Raw genomic sequence first — 18,638 nt, forward strand, 5'->3', positions numbered from 1 at the left:
CACCCAGATGCTAGGAGCTGACACAGACAGTGAGTACCTTCAAGTTCGGGGCAGGTAGAGGGGGAGAGCCTCACACCACGTCCCTGCTAAAGGCGAGAACCGTGCTAACGTCACGTCTGGTCCATCTGCCTGTGTCCGGCTCTCGTCCCACTCCTCCAAGTGTCTGCCCTTTTTCTCATCACCGAATGCACTGCCTCAGCGGCGGGTTTCTCATCCAGGCTCCCTCCCCATGGGTACATTTTTTTCTTTTTTTTTTCAAACCTTGTTAGCCCTGCGATTTTGGAAGAGGAACTCTTTAATCTGAGGTCATGGGAGCCCCAGGGAGCTGTGTTAGTGTGATTTTATCACCTTCGTAGGAGTCACTGGCCTTCTAAGGATGTTAAACCTTCATTTAAAGTACCTCACTACTCTCAGAAATAATGGGGTTAGGTCTTACAACACAGCATAAAAGGATGTATATTACAGAATGAATATTATATCCCAGGCACTTGAAACTAACCTCAAAGGCTCTCTCCTGCGACTAGACAGGTTGTCCAGGTCACAGGGAAACTCAGGACAGGCAAACAGGCCGTGACCATGATTCAGGAACTCAGCAGAGCTAGCTCCACCCCCTCGAGAGCGGATTTCTGAGCTGCTCACCAGCAAGCCTCACCCATGAGCCTGGGTCGGGATCATCTGCCCTTGGATGCCATTGGGCCTGGTTTCAGAAGCGGAACAATAATGCTGATTAAAATGTCATGTCCTGGCCTACAGCAGGCAACAGCTGGTTTTAGATTAAGAAATCTTTTTTAAGAAAGTGCATCCTCCCGGCCTATACAGAAGATAAGCCAGAGCTGGCCCCGGCCCAAGTGTGCCCTCGGCCGCTGCCTTTGCCCTTCGGAGAGCCGGCTTGGAGAGCAAGGTTGGGAGCACGTTTTCACTGACGAACGTTAGATAAGTGTTAATGTTTCTTACTCATGTATTTTACCAAGCCTCACACACGTGTAGACAGGAACCTCCATTTCTGGGAAAATACGTATTTTTGTTCTCAGAATGTCTGGTTCTTTCCTGTACACGATGCCGCGCTGTCTCCTCTTGGTACTGTGTCATGACGTTCAAAACGGACTGCTCTGGCTTCTGCGCCACAGCCTGCATGCTTCCTGCTGGGCTTCAAACCTGTGGTTCTTAGGGGCTCGTTTCTCTGCTGCCTTTGGAAGAGCGTGACCATCCTCCTGGCCTGTGCTGACCAGGACTGGGAGCTGGAAGAGGGCAGCTGCCTCTTCGTCTCATTCGCCGAGAGAGTTGCTAATGCGCCTTGATTTCAGCCGCTTCCTAGGACGGTGGCCTCTGGTTGGAGTGTGGAGTGTTCTTACCATTGAGAGCTAGTTGGTTTCTAGCCACAAGTTCGAAAGACATGACCGCTGGGTTAAAATCCCAGGCGCTTTGATGGCGCTCAGCCAAGGTAGAATGAAGAGGTAGATAGAGCGGAGACGCGGCTTGGGGGGTGTTTCGTTCCGGTGAGACTGGCCCTGTCGCTGCAGCTGGGAGATCGTGGGAACCAGCTGCGAGAGGAGAGGTTTGGGGTGTTGGAAGTTTCCCATCAACCACCCATTCTGAGCCTAGGGGTTTCTTTAGCTTCGGGGACGGTAGCTGCTTTTTGAGTAGGCTGCTTTTTCCATTTCCCTTGGCCCAGGTAATCTGCTGCAGCGAAAGAAGCTCAGCAGGCAGTTCCCCAAGCAGCCCTGGCGCAGAGGCCGGGACAGAGCTCCCTCTCCCAGCCACGTCCCGAGGGAGGCGCAGCCTCACCTTTTCTCCTGAGTAACATCCAGGATCGCTTCTGGCCCCTTTAGGCCAACTGTGCCTAGTCTGAGCATCTGACAGGCTTCCTGGGCTGCTGCCGGCAGTGGGAAGTAGGCAGGCAGAACTCTACTCTCAATCTAGGATAGCGCAACTCACAGCCTCTCCTCCACCTCCATTAGTGGACTCTCGGGGACCCCCAGCTCCCGGCAGTGGGAAGTAGGCAGGCAGAACTCCACTCTCAATCTAGGATTCCCCTCTTCTCTCTAGGATAGCGCAACTCATAGCCTCTCCACCTCCATTAGTGGACTCTCGGGGACCCCCAGCTTCAGGCTTTGTGACATCCAGGTGCCCAGGAGGGTGTGTGGGTCTGCATGGGCAGCTTTGGGCCATGGAATTTTAATGTCAGGCTCACCTCCTGGCAACCCAGGGAAGGTGACAGGAGAGTTTGACCCCTCTCCCAGCTTTCCAAGCTTCCTTTCAAGAAAAGGGTGACCATCCGGTCAGCGTGGCTCAGTGGTTGAGCGTCGACCTATGAACCAGGAGGTCCTGGTTCAATTCCCAGTCAGGGCACATGCCAGGGTTTGTAGGCTCGATCCCCAGTGTGGGATGTGCAGGAGACAGCCGATCAATTATTCTCTCTCATCATTGATGTTTCTCTCTCTCTCTCTCTCTCTCTCTCACTCGCTCTCTCTCTCCCTTCCTCTCTAAAGTCAATAAAAATATATTTTAAAAATAAATAAAAAGAAAAGGGTGACCAACTATCATCTTTGCCATTTTTGTTTTTTCCTAGTTTACAACCTTTTGGGGAGAGAGCTTTTTCCTTTCTTCTTCTCCCAACTGAGGGCACAGGCTTTCAGGTAGAAGACGGGGGAAGGGAAAGATGTAGGGTTGGGCCTCAGATTGCATTTCTTCCCATTCCCCTGAGGGCACAAGCTTTCAGGTAGAAGACGGGGGAAGGGAAAGATGTAGGTGGTTTTCGAGAGGTACCAGGCAGCTGTGCCTGCTGGACGTTTCCTCAGCAAAGCATCAGTTGTCTACAACCTCAGGAGCTGCAGAGGGTGAGAGCTGCCCGCAGAGCAGGGACTGGAACTATCATCTCAGACCCAGGCCCCCGGTCAGTTCACAGAGCCGCACCTTCAGAATACAGTCTTTGACCTATGATTTTTCAACTTCACCTGGTGTGGAGTTTATACCCACTCAGTAGAAACCATAGTTCACGTTTTGAATTTTGATCTTCTCCCCGGGCTCGAAATATGTGGTACGATACTCCCTTGTGATGCTGGGCAGCAGCAAGCTGATTTTGCCCTACGCAGGCTATATTGTAAGTGCTCTGAGCACCTGTAAGGTAGGCAAAGCTAAGCTCTGATAGTCACTAGGCTATATGATTTAAATGCATTTTCAACTTACCGTACTTTCAATTTCCCATGCGTTTATCAGGACGTAACCCCACTGTAAGTCAAGGATCATTGGCATATCTGTTTGGGCTTTTATATATAACTGCCAACATAACAGCATTAGCTCCTAAACCCAAGGATATGCTCAACAGACGTCTGGTTTTTTGGTCATCACAGCTGAAGAACAGCCAACTAGGTACTGATCCAGGTGAGATAAGAGCATTTATTCAGTCATTCATCAACATAGACTCTGGGCCAGGCTCTGTACTAGATCTAGGAGGTGGGATTGAACAAGATTGCTGATCGCAAGGAGCTCCGATTCTAGCACAGCTCTTGAGTTCTGTAGGATGATGTGAGCCTGTTAGTGGTTGAGGACTCGACACATACGTTTTAGTCCCACTGTACATGAGTATTAACACCATCTCCTTTGGTGCCTGGAGGATTAAGGATTTTTCATTTTTTTAAAGAAGAAATGTTTTTTTATTTTTAAATTAGTTTTTTGTTGGTAATCCTCACCTGAGGGTATTTTTTTCCACTTTTTTAGAGAGAGTGGAAGGCAGGGAGAGACACAGAGAGAGAAACATCGATGTGAGAGAGACACATTAATTGGTTGCCTCCCGCACGCACCCTGACGGGGGCTGGGATGAGCCTGCAACCAAGGCACATACCCTTGACTTGAACCTGAGACCCTTTAGTCCATGGACCAATGCTCTATCTACTGAGCCAAACCAGCTAAGGCTCAAGGATTTTTTAATTTCCTCTTCTCATAGCACCTGCCCTTGAGTTGTACCCTTGCCCTTCCCTGGCCTTGAGAGAGTCCACTCAGTGCCTTAGTTTCCTCAACCAGAAATTGGACACAGCAAGAGCACTTGGATCTGGTTGATGAGATGGGATGACGTATCAGATCGCTTCTCCGTCTCTTAGCCGGGACCTTTACCAGATTGTACCTGATGATGCTGGCAGCCAGCCCTCTTCCGGCCCCGATTTCTGTTACCAGAGAGCGTGGGGGTCTGGATCCTATCTGGCCCCGTCAGGGTGGATTACCGAATGAGCAGTTCTTTTGCCCCAGTCCCTTTCCTGTGCTATAAATAAGCCCATGTTTATTTTCTTATGTTATTGAAATGAGAACTTAGGATTTGGGCCTCTTGACGAGTCAGGAGAGCGTCCATCCGGTGCCTGGTGAGGGCCCTGGCTGGCTGGCTGCTGTCTGAAGCTATTTGGAGTCCTCCCCTATGTTTTGGATGTGGCTTAATTTCAATAGTAAGGGCTGTATGCAGCCCTGGATCTGCTGATTTTCAGGTTTCAGCTTTCTTCCAGCCTCAGTGCCTGCTTAGAAGTGAAGTTGTGTTTCTCATTAAAGGGATAACAGCCACAATTGAGGTAATTAACAAAAATTGTGCATTGGTGGCAGCAGCGCCTATAAGATTTCCAATAGCCTTTCTCTAGTAGATCCTGAGGGGCTTACCTTCATCTCCTTCCTTCTGCCTACCCTGCACCCCATCTCTGTCCTGGTTTTCTGGAGGTAGTCCCAATAATTTCTCTCCCAACAGCCTTGAGGCTTGTTCTTGTTACCAGGTTGGTTTGGTATACTGACAACTTGGGCAAATGAGGACTCCATTAACTCCACCTTCTCCAATGCTTGAAAGTAGATCCTGAGGGGCTTGCCTTCATCTCCTTCCTTCTGCCTACCCTGCACCCCATCTCTGTCCTGGTTTTCTGGAGGTAGTCCCAATAATTTCTCTCCCAACAGCCTTGAGGCTTGTTCTTGTTACCAGGTTGGTTTGGTATACTGACAACTTGGGCAAATGAGGACTCCATTAACTCCACCTTCTCCAATGCTTGAAAGATACACGGATTTTTTCCCCTCTCTCATAGCAACTTCCAGTTGCCAGTTGTACCTTGGCCCGTTTTTAGAAGTCTCAAGGGGGAATATCCATTAATAACAGATAGATGCTCCTTTGGTCCCATGGCTACACCACCTCAATGGAGAAGGTGACCTAAGGCAACCTTGGGAGGAAAGGGAAGCATCTGACCGCCCAGTGCCATGTGTTATATACTGTGTGGAAGTCTGGACATTGGGAAATGCTCCAAGTTAGGACTTCCTACGGAGTGATTTCTCGCTTCTCCAGGCTTTGGGAACACATCCAGAGTGTCCAATGAGACTATGAGCCGGACACAGCATTCGTTGTCTATTTGAACTTGGGCTAGGGATCACTATATTCTCAGGATGGGTTAGCCTGGTAAGTCACTCAGTAGCGAAATCTTTGTGGACACAACCTGAGCCTGAAGTCTATTAATGAAGAGAAGTGAAATGAACAACCAGATTTAGATCGCTTAGAGAAGGGACCAGGCGAAAGTAAATTTTCACTCGTGAAAATTTTAGTCTGTTGACTCACAAAACCTGATGTGATGGATTCACTTAATAAATATTTATTGAGCACTTACTGTATGCCAGATATGGTTCTTAGTGTGAGGATATTGCATTGAACAAAACAAAGCACTTGCTCTCATCAAATACACATTCTAAGAAGGAAGACAAGCAAAACAAGTAAGTGACTATACCTTCAAAGGGTAATCGCCGCCACAGAGAAAATGAAGCAGAGAAAGGGGAGGCAGGTGTTGACTTGGGCACGAGGAGGTATTTTGGATGGGTCGGCCAGGAGTGACATTTCAGCACAGATCTAAATGTTAGAGTGGATCATGAGGATTCCAGGCAAAGGGAAGAGCTAGCATGAAGGCTTTCGTGCAGGCACACGCTCAGCTTGTTTTCAGAACTGCAAGAACCCCTGTGTGGCTGCAGTGTACTGAGTGTGGAGAGCCTGGTAAAGATGGTGGCAGAAAAGTAGGCCAAGACCAAATTGCGTTAGGACTGTGTAGCCAGAGGCTTCTAGATTTTTATTGTGAGTGAGATGGAAAGACGCTGAAAGGTCTTAAGCAAAGGAATGACATCTGATTGGTTTTTTTTAAAAGATCATTTCAGCCACTGTGTAGAGAATAGGCTGTGAGGATTAAGAATGGAAGGAGGGGAATCAGGAGGCTATTTTAGGGAATCTAAGAGACAGTGGTGGCCGAGGATGGTAGCAGCAGAGGCAGTGAGAAGTTATACTGGGAGTAGAATCTATTGAGTTTGCTGATGAATATTCACAGCTAACTGAGTGATCCCATTCAATGAAATATAGCAGACTGGCAGGGATGAGGGCAAGGAAGATCAAGACCTCTACTTTAGACATGCTAGGTTTGAGTTTAAAACAATAGAGGATTCACAGCTAACTGAGTGATCCCATTCACTGAAATATAGCAGACTGGCAGGGATGAGGGCAGGGAAGATCAAGACCTCTACTTTAGACATGCTAGGTTTGAGGTGTCTATTGAATATGTAAGGGGTAGAGTAATTTAAACATATCTAGAGCTCACAGTAAAGGTAAGACTGGAAATGTAGGTGAGATATAGAATCACAGGACTAGATTAGATTACCCAGAGAGTCAGTCTGAGTGGAGAAGAGAAGAGGGACTGGGCCTGATTATTGGGCCTACTCTGTCATTTACAAGTAGAGACGAAAAGGAAGAAAGAGAAAGGAAGCCTGAGGAGTTGCCAGTGAGTTAGGAAGATATCTGTAAAATAGACACTAAACATTTTTTAAAAGGCATAGCTAATAAGACGATACTGGAGACGGAATACTAGAAAAATACTTTCATTTTATTATTCTGAATTAAACAGCAAGAGCAGTTATATGTGACCTACAAGGAAAACACTCTAAAGACATCCACATCAGCATAAGTCTCAATAGTTTTAGAGGAAATGAAAACACAAGAATGCGCTCTGATCACAATGGCATTCAATCAGAAATCAATAACAGATATCTGGGGAAATTCCCAATAGTTGGAAATTAAGTAACATTTCTAAATAGTACATGGGTTATTAAAGACACAAAAGAAATTACAAAATATTTTGCACTGATTGAAATGAAAATGCAATGTATTTAAATGTGTGGGATGGAGTACTTGGAGATGTGTAGCTTGAAGTGCTTAATTAGAAGTGAAGGAAGAACTAAAATCAGTGATTTCAGTTTCTACCTTAAACTTGAGCAAATTAAATCCGAAATAAGTAGAAGATACAAAGAATAAAAATAAGAGTGGACATAAATGGAATAGAAAAGGGACAGGGAGAAAAATCAAACAAAAACTGGTTCTTTGAAAAGATCAATAAATACTCTAGACCAGTGATGGCGAACCTTTTGAGCTCGGCGTGTCAGCATTTTGAAAAACCCTAACTTAACTCTGGTGCCGTGTCACATATAGAAATTTTTTGATATTTGCAACCATTGTAAAACAAAGATTTATATTTTTGATATTTATTTTATATATTTAAATGCCATTTAACAAAGAAAAATCAACCAAAAAAATGAGTTCACGTGTCACCTCTGACACGCGTGTCATAGGCTCGCCATCACTGGTCTAAACTATATGACATTAAACTGATGGAAGCTGTTAGCAGAGCCCAGCAAGGACCCACGATTCAGAGTCAGAATGATGGACTTGACAATAAGCTAAGTGAGTGGGAGACACTGCCATTCACAGGATGTTCAGTGGTGAAAGGAACAAGAAATCAAGCCCACAGCATCTACTAAATGCAAAAAGATTTACACATGCGCCTTTTAGATAGCAGGCACACGGAACTTCCAATGGCGTGAGGTTCTCAGCAATCTTCCAAATGTAAACAAAAAAAAATGTGTGTTAGCTTATGTTTTTTGTACAGGTCAGGCTCTTCAAACTATTTTTCATGTATTAATTTGTTGCTATTTCACAGCTAGGTTATCAATTGAGAAATACTCTTTTCATATTTTACAGGTGAAAATCCATGACACAGAGAGTTTAAGTAACATTTCCAATGTCAAATGACCGTTAGTAAACTAAGTTGCTGGGATTAAATTCCAAGCAATTTAGCATCAGCGTCCATCCTCTCACAGTGGAAGTTCATCCTTATGGTCCACAATTCAATAAGTTGCACTTTGCAATATTGAAACCCCCTTTGTCAGTCAGGAAGCTAAGACTGGCTTACATGTACAAAGTCCTTCACCCTACATGATGCTTTTACATTTGATTTCCCAACAACCAGTGGGGAAGGGAGAACAGGAAGAACCACACAGCTTACATGAGTTGTCCAAGGCAAAATAGCTTGTTTTCACTAGCAAATTCTATCCAACCATTAAGGGAGATATAATACCAATGTTATACAAACTCTTCAGAAAATTGGAGAAAAAGAAATATGTCCTAACTCATTTGATGTGGTCATTATTACCCTGATACTAAAGTCAGACAAAAACATCACCACAACAAAAGAAAACTGCAGACCAATAGCCCTCCTGAACATAAATGCAAAATCCTTAACAAAATATTAGCAAACTGAATCCACCAATATATGGAAAGGGTGATACCACATTACTACAGAATACAAGGTTGGTCTAACATTCGAAAATCAATCAATGTAATTCAGTGTTAGCAGAATAAAGGAGAATAACCATATGATTATTTCAATATATCTAGAAAAGGCCGTTGACAAAATTCAATAGCCCTTCAACGCAGCTTTATTCATAACAGCCCAAAACTGGAAACAACTCAAATGTTCAACAACAGATAAATGGATAGACAAATAGTGGTACATCCACTCAATGGAATATAAATAAGCAATAAAAATAACCAACTACTGAGACACACGATATGGGTGAGTTTCCAACATAGGTGAGCAAAAGGAGGCAGGTACAAGAGAGGACATACCGTATGGACCTACACATGTACTCTTACGAAAATAGATTGCACTCGGATGAAGTTTTACAACAGACAAACTAGAGTCTCAGAAAGTAGATCAGCGGTTGCCTGGGCCCGGAGATCAACTGGGATGAGGCACAGGGTACTTTTGGGGATGAGGGGGATGTTCTACATTTTTATGGAGGTGATGGTTACATGTGCATATACACCTGTCCAAACTCATCCAACTCTAAACTTAAAATTGGTGCGTTTAATGTTATGTAAATTATACCTCATACTGATGATTATTTTTTAAGTGGTGGTTAAAATCTGTCATCTTTCGGAATTTCTCAGTTTTGTTATGGGCCTGCATCTCTTTCCCTCCTTAACCTGGATGATGGCTTGGGGCTTCTGGATCTCGGCTGCCTCTTGTCACAGTGTCTTAATTTAATATTTTTGGCTGTGTTTTTAATGTGGGAGGCAGACTGGCCAGCCACCTAGCTGACATCTATTACCTGCTTGCTGTGATACTGTGCCAGGTGGTACAAATAGGTGAAGAAGACACCATTTCCACCTTCAAGGAGCTTGTAACCGAACTAATAAGTCTTCAGTAGTCCTATCTACTGTATAAGACAGCGCATGACTAAGGGTGAATTGCACACATTCCCTGCTAGTGAATTGCACACTTCTGACTAGTGAGGGAGGTGGCACTCGAGGTGGGCTTTGGAGAATTAACAGGTGGGGGCGAGCATGAGGTGGACAGGAGTGTGGGGAGGCTGGGGCAGGCACTTGGAGCTGAGAAGAGTGACAGGAAAAGGATGGGAAAATATAATGATGTCCCGATTGGCAGGAGCATGGAGTCCAGTTTGGGAATTAGGAAGGGTGGGGCTGGACAGGAGTTTGGGACCCAACAGAGAGCTGGAATATCCGTCTGTCAGCAGTGTGAAGGCTTTTCAGATGGTGGTTCGGGTTAGGGGTGTGATGGGCTGGTCTCTGACTCCATCACGTTGGCATCAGCAGTGATGGAGTGGAGCAGGGCAAAGTTTGGGACCCAACAGAGAGCTGGAATGTCCGTCTGTCGGCAGTGTGAAGGCTTTTCAGATGATGGTTCGGGTTGGAGTGTGATGGGCTGGTCTCTAGCTATGTCACGTTGGCATCAGCAGTGATGGAGTGGAGCAGGGCAGGACTAGGGTGGGGTGTAACCACCTGGCAGAGGCCAGGTAGAAGGTGACACGGCACTGAACCAAGTGGTTGCTGGGCCCATTTGGGAACTTGCTGGACCCACTGAGACCCTTTGGGATAAGGGGAGGGAAGGGCAGCCACTTGTCCATTTCCGTGTCTTCCCGCAACCTTTATAACACATCCCAGCCCACGCCACCTATTGCAGACTGAATCGCTCACCCTCACAAAGTTCATATAGTGCAGCCTTAGCCCCCAGTAGGCCCTATAAGGATAGTAATGAAGGTCAAGTGAGGTCATAAGGGTGAGTCTTCATTGGATAGAACTGGTGTCCTTCTAAGAAGAGGAAGAGACACCAGAGCGTGCGCCTCTGGGTGAGCACAGAGGAAAGGCCATGTGAGGAGGCCGCGAGGAGGCAGCGTCTGCAGGCCAGAGAGGCCTCCCAGAAACTGATCCGCTAGCACCTTGACCACGGGCTTCAGTCTCCAGGACTGTGAGAAAATAAATGTCTGTCTCTTAAGCCACCCAGTGTGTGGTCGTTTGCTCTGGCAGCCTGAGCAGACTAATACGCTGCTCACCATCAGATCCCTTGCCAATCCCATGGGTATAATATCGGGGTTCCCGGTGCTTCATGGTAAGAATGGTGACACTGTGTGACCAGTACCCCAGCCTTTGGTGTCCTGCCTTTAGCCACTTGGATGGAAGTCAACCCCATGGCCCTTCCCAATCACCTGGGTGCATGATTCCTCCCGTCTGTACAGCTCTTCACGAGTTTCAAATATTTTAAACTCTTGGACTTCATAACCACCTTGCAAGATAAGCAGGAGAGTTGGGACCCCCATTTTACAGACGAAGATATTGAAAATCTGAGAATTTTAGTGGCTTACCTAAGATAAGCAAGCTAATAAGTTGCAATCCGTTCTTTTTTTATTTTTAATTCTTTATTGTTTAAAGTATTACATATAGTATTACATATGTCTCCTTTCCCTTATATGTATGCATACAAGTCCTTCGGTTGATTTCTTACCCCCCCTCCCCTGCCTTCCCTCTGAAGTTTGACAGTCTGTTTGATGCTTCTCTGTCTCTGAATCTATTTATGTTCATCAGTTTATGTTGTGTGTTATATTCCACAAATGAGTGAGATAATGTGATATTTATATTTCTCTGACTGGCTTATTTCGCTTAGCATAATGTTCTCTATGTCCATCTAAGCTGTTGTGAATGGTAAGAGTTCTTTCTTTTTTACAGTAGCATAGTATTCCATTGTTTAGATTCCACTGTTTTTTAATCCACTCATCTGCTGATGATCACTTAGGCTGTTTCCAAATCTTAGCTATGGAAAATTGTGCTGCTATGAACATAGGGGTGCATATGTCCTTTCTGATTGGTGTTTCTGATTTTTTGGGATATATTCCAGAAGTGGGATCACTAGGTCAAATGGGAGTTCCATTTTTAGTTTTTTGAGGAAACCCCATACTGTTTTCCACAGTGGCTGCACCAGTCTGCATTCCCACCAGCAGTGCACAAGGGTTTCTTTTTCTCCACATCCTTACCAGCACTTGTCGTTTGTTGATTTATTGATGATAGCCATTCTGACAGGGGTGAGACGGTACCTCATTGTTGTTTTGATTTTTATCTCTCGGATGATTAGTGACTTTGAACATGTTTTCATTTGTCTCTGTGCCTTCTGTGTGTCCTCTTTAGAAAAGTATCTATTTAGATCCCATTTTTTGATTGGGTTGTTTATCTTCCTTTTGTTAAGATGTATGAATTCCCTATAAATTTTGGAGATTAGGCACATATCAAATATAACATTGGCAAATATGTTCTTCCATGCAGTGGGCTTCCTTGTTGTTTTGTTGATGGGTTCTTTTGCTGTGCAGAAGCTTTTTATTTTGATGTAATTCCATTTGTTTATTTTCTCCTTGGTTTGCATTGCCCTAGGTAGGAGCTGTATCGGTAAAGATATTGCCACAATATATGTCTGATATTTTGCTGCCTATGGATTCTTCTAAGATTTTTATGGTTTCCTGTCTTACGTGTAACTCCTTTATCCATTTTGAGTTTATTTTTGTGCATGGTGTAAGTTGTTGGTCTAGTGTGGGAAGCCATCCATTGTCAAACACTATCATGAAAGTGCAAAAAGGAACTTGGAAGGCTAATGAACCTTGAGTTTTAGAAAGGGCTAAAGCTATGCACCGATTGTTCTGTCAAGATAGTGGTGGCTTGAAGCAATTTCCTGACCTAATAGTCTCAAACTAAATTCTTTACTAATATGTACTGACTTTTGAGATAGTCTGCCCGCTACCAGATTGCTGTGCCTAACTGAGGGCAAGATGTGTATCTAAAATTGAATAAAAGCTAACAGGTCCAGGGCTTCAGAAAGCTTCCCCATTAGAGGGAAGTTTCCACCTGGCTCCCCCATGCCTTCTAAATTTATATTTCTTGTCTAGTGTTTTCATTTGTACGCAGCCCCTTCTTCAGATCCTGAACCCTAGCTGCAAATGGATGCAGTTTCATTTTTTTGCATGTATCTGTCCAATTTTCCCAACACCATTTATTGAAGAGACTGTCTTGACTCCATTGTATGCTCTTGCCTCCTTTGTCAAATATTAATTGAGCATAATGGCTTGGGTCGATTTCTGGGTTCTCTGTTCTGTTCCATTGGTCTATATGTCTGTTCTTGTGCCAGTACCAGGCAGTTTTGAGAATAGTGGCTTTGTAATATAGCTTGATATCTGGCATTGTGATCCCTCCAACTTTGTTCTTCTTTCTCAAGATTGCTACAGCTATTTGAGGTCTTCTTTTGTTCCACATGGATTTTTGGAGCGTTTTATCTAGGTCTGTGAAATATGCCATTGGCATTTTAATGGGGATTGCATTAAATCTATAGATTGCTTTGGATAGTATGGACAATTTAATGATGTTGATTCTACCATTCCATGAACATGGTATATTCTATTTGTTTATGTCTTCCTCTGTCTCTTTTTCAACGTCCTGTAGTTTTCTGAGTACAGATCTTTTACCTCCTTAGTTAAATTTATTCCTAGGTATCTTAATTTTTTTGGTGCGATGGTAAATGGGATTTTTTGTTGTTGTTGTTTCTCTTTCTGTGAGTTCATTATTGGTGTATAAAAAAGCCATAGACTTCTGGGTGTTAATTTTGTATCCTAGTTGCAATCCATTCTTAAACCCAGGGTTCTTGTCTCTCACTTCAACAACCGGCATCCTGACTGGTCCTTTTCCATGCTCTCATCTCAACAGAGCTGCTTCATGACTCCTTCCTCTGCTCAATCCCCTTCCCTTGTCCCCCAACACACTCACACCCATTGATTTTCATTCTCTCTCCACATTGCATCGTGGCCTGAATGCCACCGCCACAGCGAGCTCCTCCTCCCCCCCAGAGTTTGGAAATTAGGGGAATGGTGTGGGTAGAGGACAGAGAAGGGTTGGGGAGGGGGCTTGTGGGGTAGCCAAAAGAGGGGCCCCAGGAGGCATGGCAAGAGCATTGCAGCCAGGATGCCAGGGAGACCTCACGCAGGCCCCACAGCGGGTTTGCTCCCAACTAGTTAAGGCAACACCTTAACACATGGTTTGCACATGGTCCTAAACTGAAGCTCTTTTCGGTAGTTTGCCCGTCCTCAAGCCTGTTGGTCTGTGTTGAGCTAAAAAAAAAAAATCTGTTTGGAATCAGAATTCCTGGGGAAAACGTCAGCTCTCACACTCATTGTCCCTGGTGCTGGCACTAGACACTCTGAGAAAGCAGACAGTGTGCAGCAGCCCTGTGTCGGGGAGTGGGCTGTCTGTGGAGGGCCTATTGTTCCTTAGCTGCTGAGTCTGCGAGTCTGGGCCTGTGTGAGGAGACGGACCATCACTGCTGCCCCTCCCAAGCCCTGCCAGCAAATTGAAGATCTCTACCCATTCGTGGACCAGTGAGTGCATGTGTATGGCCTGTAATCCTCCGCTAGTTGGTCACCCAGGCAGGGCTTACTCCCCTCCTTCAGGTTGTTTGGTGAACGAAGATGGCTCCCTGGAGCCAACTGCCTCTCCCTGGGGTCACCTTCATTCGGAAGGCGAGAGAGCATTTGTCTGCAGCAGAGCCTGGGCCCTCCTGCTTGATCATTTGTTTCTAGAGCTTTGCTTTAAAAGTCATCTGGCTGGACCTCCGGCAAGTTCCCTCAGCCACCAAGTAGGAGACCAGATCCGGGACCTGCCTGTGCTGGAGGCCTGTCCTGTGCTCTGTGCGAAGCAACCAGGCCTCCTGCCCCAGACCTGCGTGTCCTGGCCCCAGCTTGCTTCCAGAACAGCCCCTGGAGACACAGCTCGGCATTCAGTGACTTGGAGGGAGCCCATGTGGCTGGGAAGACCCCAGGCACGGGCTGTGCTGAGCAGCCCGATGCAGGGGTGCCAAACAACTGCTGCTGGGACCCCTTTTTGCTGCCTGAGAAGTAGACTGTGGTAGCCCTGCTTCTCCCCACCCCCAGCCGCGCAGGCGGATCCCCTGGGATAAAGGGGGACCGTCCCAGACCCTCGCAGGCCACGCACCCCTCCTGGCGCAGGAGCCCGGGCGGCCACCTGTTGTTAATCTAGGCCTCATAATCCACCCTGCACTGTGTCAGCAGTTCAAAAGGGCACTGTTAGTATTTTTTGCCGACTTCAATTAACGTGAGATTTCAGAGGCCCCTCTGATCACATTTCATCTGTCACAAGTCAGGAACAAAACAGACAGGTTCCAGTTGAGAGGAGGAAGGAGAAGGAGTTTATTGCAAACAACAACCAAACAGACAGTTTGGGCTGTGCCCAGCCAGGTGCTCGGGGGCGACCAGGGCTCGGCTCTCCAGCGGCCCCGGGGCCTGGGCCCCCAGGTCTCCTTCTCCTCCATGTTGCTCCCCTCCCCAAAAAGATGTAAGTGCAATAACTTACTTTAAAGGCAAGAACGTTTCTATTAATATTTTGCTGTAATGTAGTTACTTGGTGGTATAGGCAGTAAAACTTTATGGAACCGACCTCATTTTTTATACATTTTTTTTTCTGAATTTTTAATGTATTTTTAATATATATTTTTAATATCCACCCCAGGCCATTAAGCTAAAGGAAAAGTTGCGTTTATACAGGGTTAAAATATCTTACAATGAGAACAGTCAGTATTGGTTGAGGTTCATGTTCCTTCTAGCACTCAGCCCCTTTTCCAACCACTGCACCCCCAGATTGTTAGACATTGAAAACTGTCCTTCAAAATCAGTAGTATAAAGGCCTAGCTCTGTGAACGTAAGCTGGGGGGGGAGGGGGGCAGGGGGAGAATTAGGTCGTGTGTTTACTGGGACACCTCTCCTGCTGCCAGCATCCTTCATGAAGGGAAGCGGGCGGTGCGACTTGAAGAAGTAGGGTTCGTGTGGTCTCCTCATTTTTCTCTTTTATGTTCATGGAATATTATCCTGGGGGCCAGCTTGCCAGCCGTCCTCCCCAGCGGGCTGGCCTGACAGGGCCATCACGCTGAGCAGAAGCCCCAGCCTGTCTCCCAAGGTGGCCTCCCCACCATCCAGCCCAGAGAGAGACTCATGCGGAAGCAGGACGCATGGTTGTTTTCATGGGACAGTTCCTCTGGTCCACCCGACGGAATCGAGGGCGGAAAGGGCGCTGGAGCTGGGCCCAGCGTGGCCGCTGCCATGTGTGCCGGGCCCCACCTCACAATCGCGGAGTCTGTGAACCAGCCTGGCCGCTGTGCTTCCCCAGGCTGGGGGCTCGGCCACGAGCGCTGAGAATCAGTATCGTGGGAAGAACTCAAGGAACGTTACAAAGCCCGTGTGCCCAAGCCCAGTGAAGACAGTGGACAAGCCCCTCCGCGTGCCTCGGAGTGCCGGCCCCCAGGCCCTCTCCTCCTCCCCTGCCCCGGAGCGGTGACAGCAGGAGGGGGCAGCACGTTAGTGTCAAGCCTTGGCCGCAGGGGCACCCCCAACAGGATGAGGCTCTCGGCATGGGGGGCTGCCCCCCACTTCAGGTCTGCATCGCCACTTCTGCTGAGATCCTAGGCAAATGGCCAAAGGAAATCACCTCTTCAGCTTCTCCACTTCGCAGCGACCACCGAGCAGGGCTGTTCCTGCTCCTCCCTGCCTGCTGTCCCGAGGACCCACCGGCCAGGAGAGCCCTCAAGCCGGCTGAGCCGTCCCAGGCGTGGCTTCAGGGAGGCCTCCCGGCCTGGAACACGGAGGCCGGGGCCTAGCCCCCCACCTGGGGAAGAACCCGGGAGAAAGAAGCTGAGGGGAGGGAGGCACTGGAGCAGACAGCTGATGCTGGTCCTTGGGGGGAAGTGGGGGGGATCATGCAGCAGCAGCTGCCCCCTAAGGCCCAGCAGACAAAGCCCGGGCAGCATGTCAGCTGCTCTCAGCTTTCTTGGCCTCTGGTTAAACCTGTCAGGACAGTCACTTCTCCCCTGGGAGCCGGGTCTTCTGTCTCCATTGTAAGGGGATTGAACTAACTAGAGTAACCCCCAACTCCCCAGCTCCGCGATGTGGTTCTCGGCGTGTCAGGCAGGCCCTAGCGGGCAGGACAGGGAGGGCAGGCCTGGGGGCAGGTAGCTATCCGTGGAGAGATGAGCAGGGACATGTTAACCGTGAATACCGGGCTCCGGTGGTGGGACAGGCGGCCAGAGCCACAGAGTGACTTCCCTACGAGGCCTTCTCTTAAAACAGACGCACAGGGTTGGGTGCCGGGCTCCCTTCCAGAAGGATCCAGCGCAAGCCCTCCTCCCTCCGTGGGGCTTTCTCTGTGCACTGACTCTCTCCTGGTGAAAACGTGCCTTGGCGAACGTTCTCGCATTTAGGAGGAAGTGGGCTGCTCCCAGCCTTAGGCAGTTTGCCCTTCCCTCGCCAGGGTTGGGGGGTCTGGGTTATTTCAGTGGCCCTCGGAACTGGAACGGCTTCCCAAGAGCCTCAAGCAAATGAAATCCGGAAAGCCACGCCTTCAAGGACGTCCAATCCCATGTCCGAGACCCTGTGGCTCTAGCAGAGCGACCTCAGAGCTACGGTTCACAGAGGCCAACTCGCAGGAGGGAGGCCAAAGGCTGATGCTCCCCGTTCTGACCTGGAGCCGATGAGAACTCCAGGCCGAGGCGGACACTGCGATTTCCTGTAAACCCGGAGCGGCGCAGGGGCAGGGGATCTGACGCCCGTCCGCCCAACCCAAGAGGCTGGCCTGCGTCCAGGCCCCGGGGCTGACAGGCCTGGCCCTCCTCACTGGCAGGATCAAGGGAGAAAGTAAAAAAGACAAGCCCTTCAGGAGGTGGGGCTGCCTGCCAGGGACCTCCCGGAGGACGGGGGACGGGCACTGTGTGCCACGGCTTTGGCGGCGGCTGGGGCCAAGCTGCAGGTCTCTAGTCAGGCAGACGTGGAGTGCCCTCCCCCCCACCCCCCAAACTCCCCCAGAAGGAGGCTCCCTCCTACAAGCAGGGAAAGGCTGCGGAGGGCATCCTGCCGCCACAGCTAGGACAGATCCTGTGGCTCAGGGAGCTCGGCCCCAGGAGCCTCCCAGAGGCCAGAGAGAGGGGCTGGGACTTCCGATCCCTTAGGAAGAAGCGTGAGGTGGGCTCTGTCTGCCCTGTGCCTGGAAGACCACGGAGCCCCACCGCCATGGAAGGCTCTGGAAGGTGTGCCAGAGATGGTGGAGGAGGGGAAGGCAGCCTGGAGACCGAGTGTGGGCACAGGTCCTCCAGCAGATCCTGCACGCGCTCCTGACCCTGTGCCGCCCCCAGGCCCTGGCTCAAGTGTCCCGGGTGTCAGTCCTTCCACGCCAAGACACTGCTCGGCAGCCCCAGTGAGTGACCAGGTGGGACAGGAGGGAGGGAGACCCTCCCGGAGGGGCCTGACGGGACGGAGAACAGACCTGCCTGACCTGCCCACAACCGGACGTCAGGGGCCAGAGGCAGAAGTGTGTGTGCGAGCCCCGGCCCCCACCTACACCTCCCTGTGGCCCTTTCTCTCTCCGGAAGCTTTTCTCCCCTGAGCACCGTGGGTACCGTGTGGTCTGCATCCGCCCCCTGCAGTTCACCCAGATCCAGAGTTTCCGGGGTGCGTCCCCCGCCTGCGTGTCAGCATTGCTGGTGACAGCTGGATTCTTTGGCTCCAGCTCCTCTGCCCATTCATTCCTCTGGGCGTGTGCAGCCTGGGAACAGCCAGGACGGGGACTCCTCCATTCTGGGTGATGGTGAGGCAGGTGCCTGGGGTCCAGGAGGTCCGGTTTCGTGGGGTGTTAGGAAGAGAAAAGGAGCCGGGAGGGCGGGAGGCTGACCCTGCAGGGCAGCCTGTTCTTCAGACAGTCTTGGACCCGGTGACCGGGGACCACACAGAAGAAGGATGGACGGACGTGACTGCACTGTGGCTGCCGCTGGGTCTCGGCGGGAATTTAAACTTGACTCAGTGGTCACACCAGGCGGGATGGAGGAGCCGGACTGGGGAGAGGGTCTTCAGCTTATAATGGGTGTGAAGACGCAACCCCGGCCTCGGCTTCCTCCGCTGCCCCTGGCCAGGAGCAGGGGTCTCGGCCTCGG

The sequence above is a fragment of the Myotis brandtii genome, unplaced genomic scaffold (genome assembly GCF_000412655.1).
Source record: "Myotis brandtii unplaced genomic scaffold, ASM41265v1 scaffold324, whole genome shotgun sequence".
NCBI lineage: Eukaryota > Metazoa > Chordata > Mammalia > Chiroptera > Vespertilionidae > Myotis > Myotis brandtii.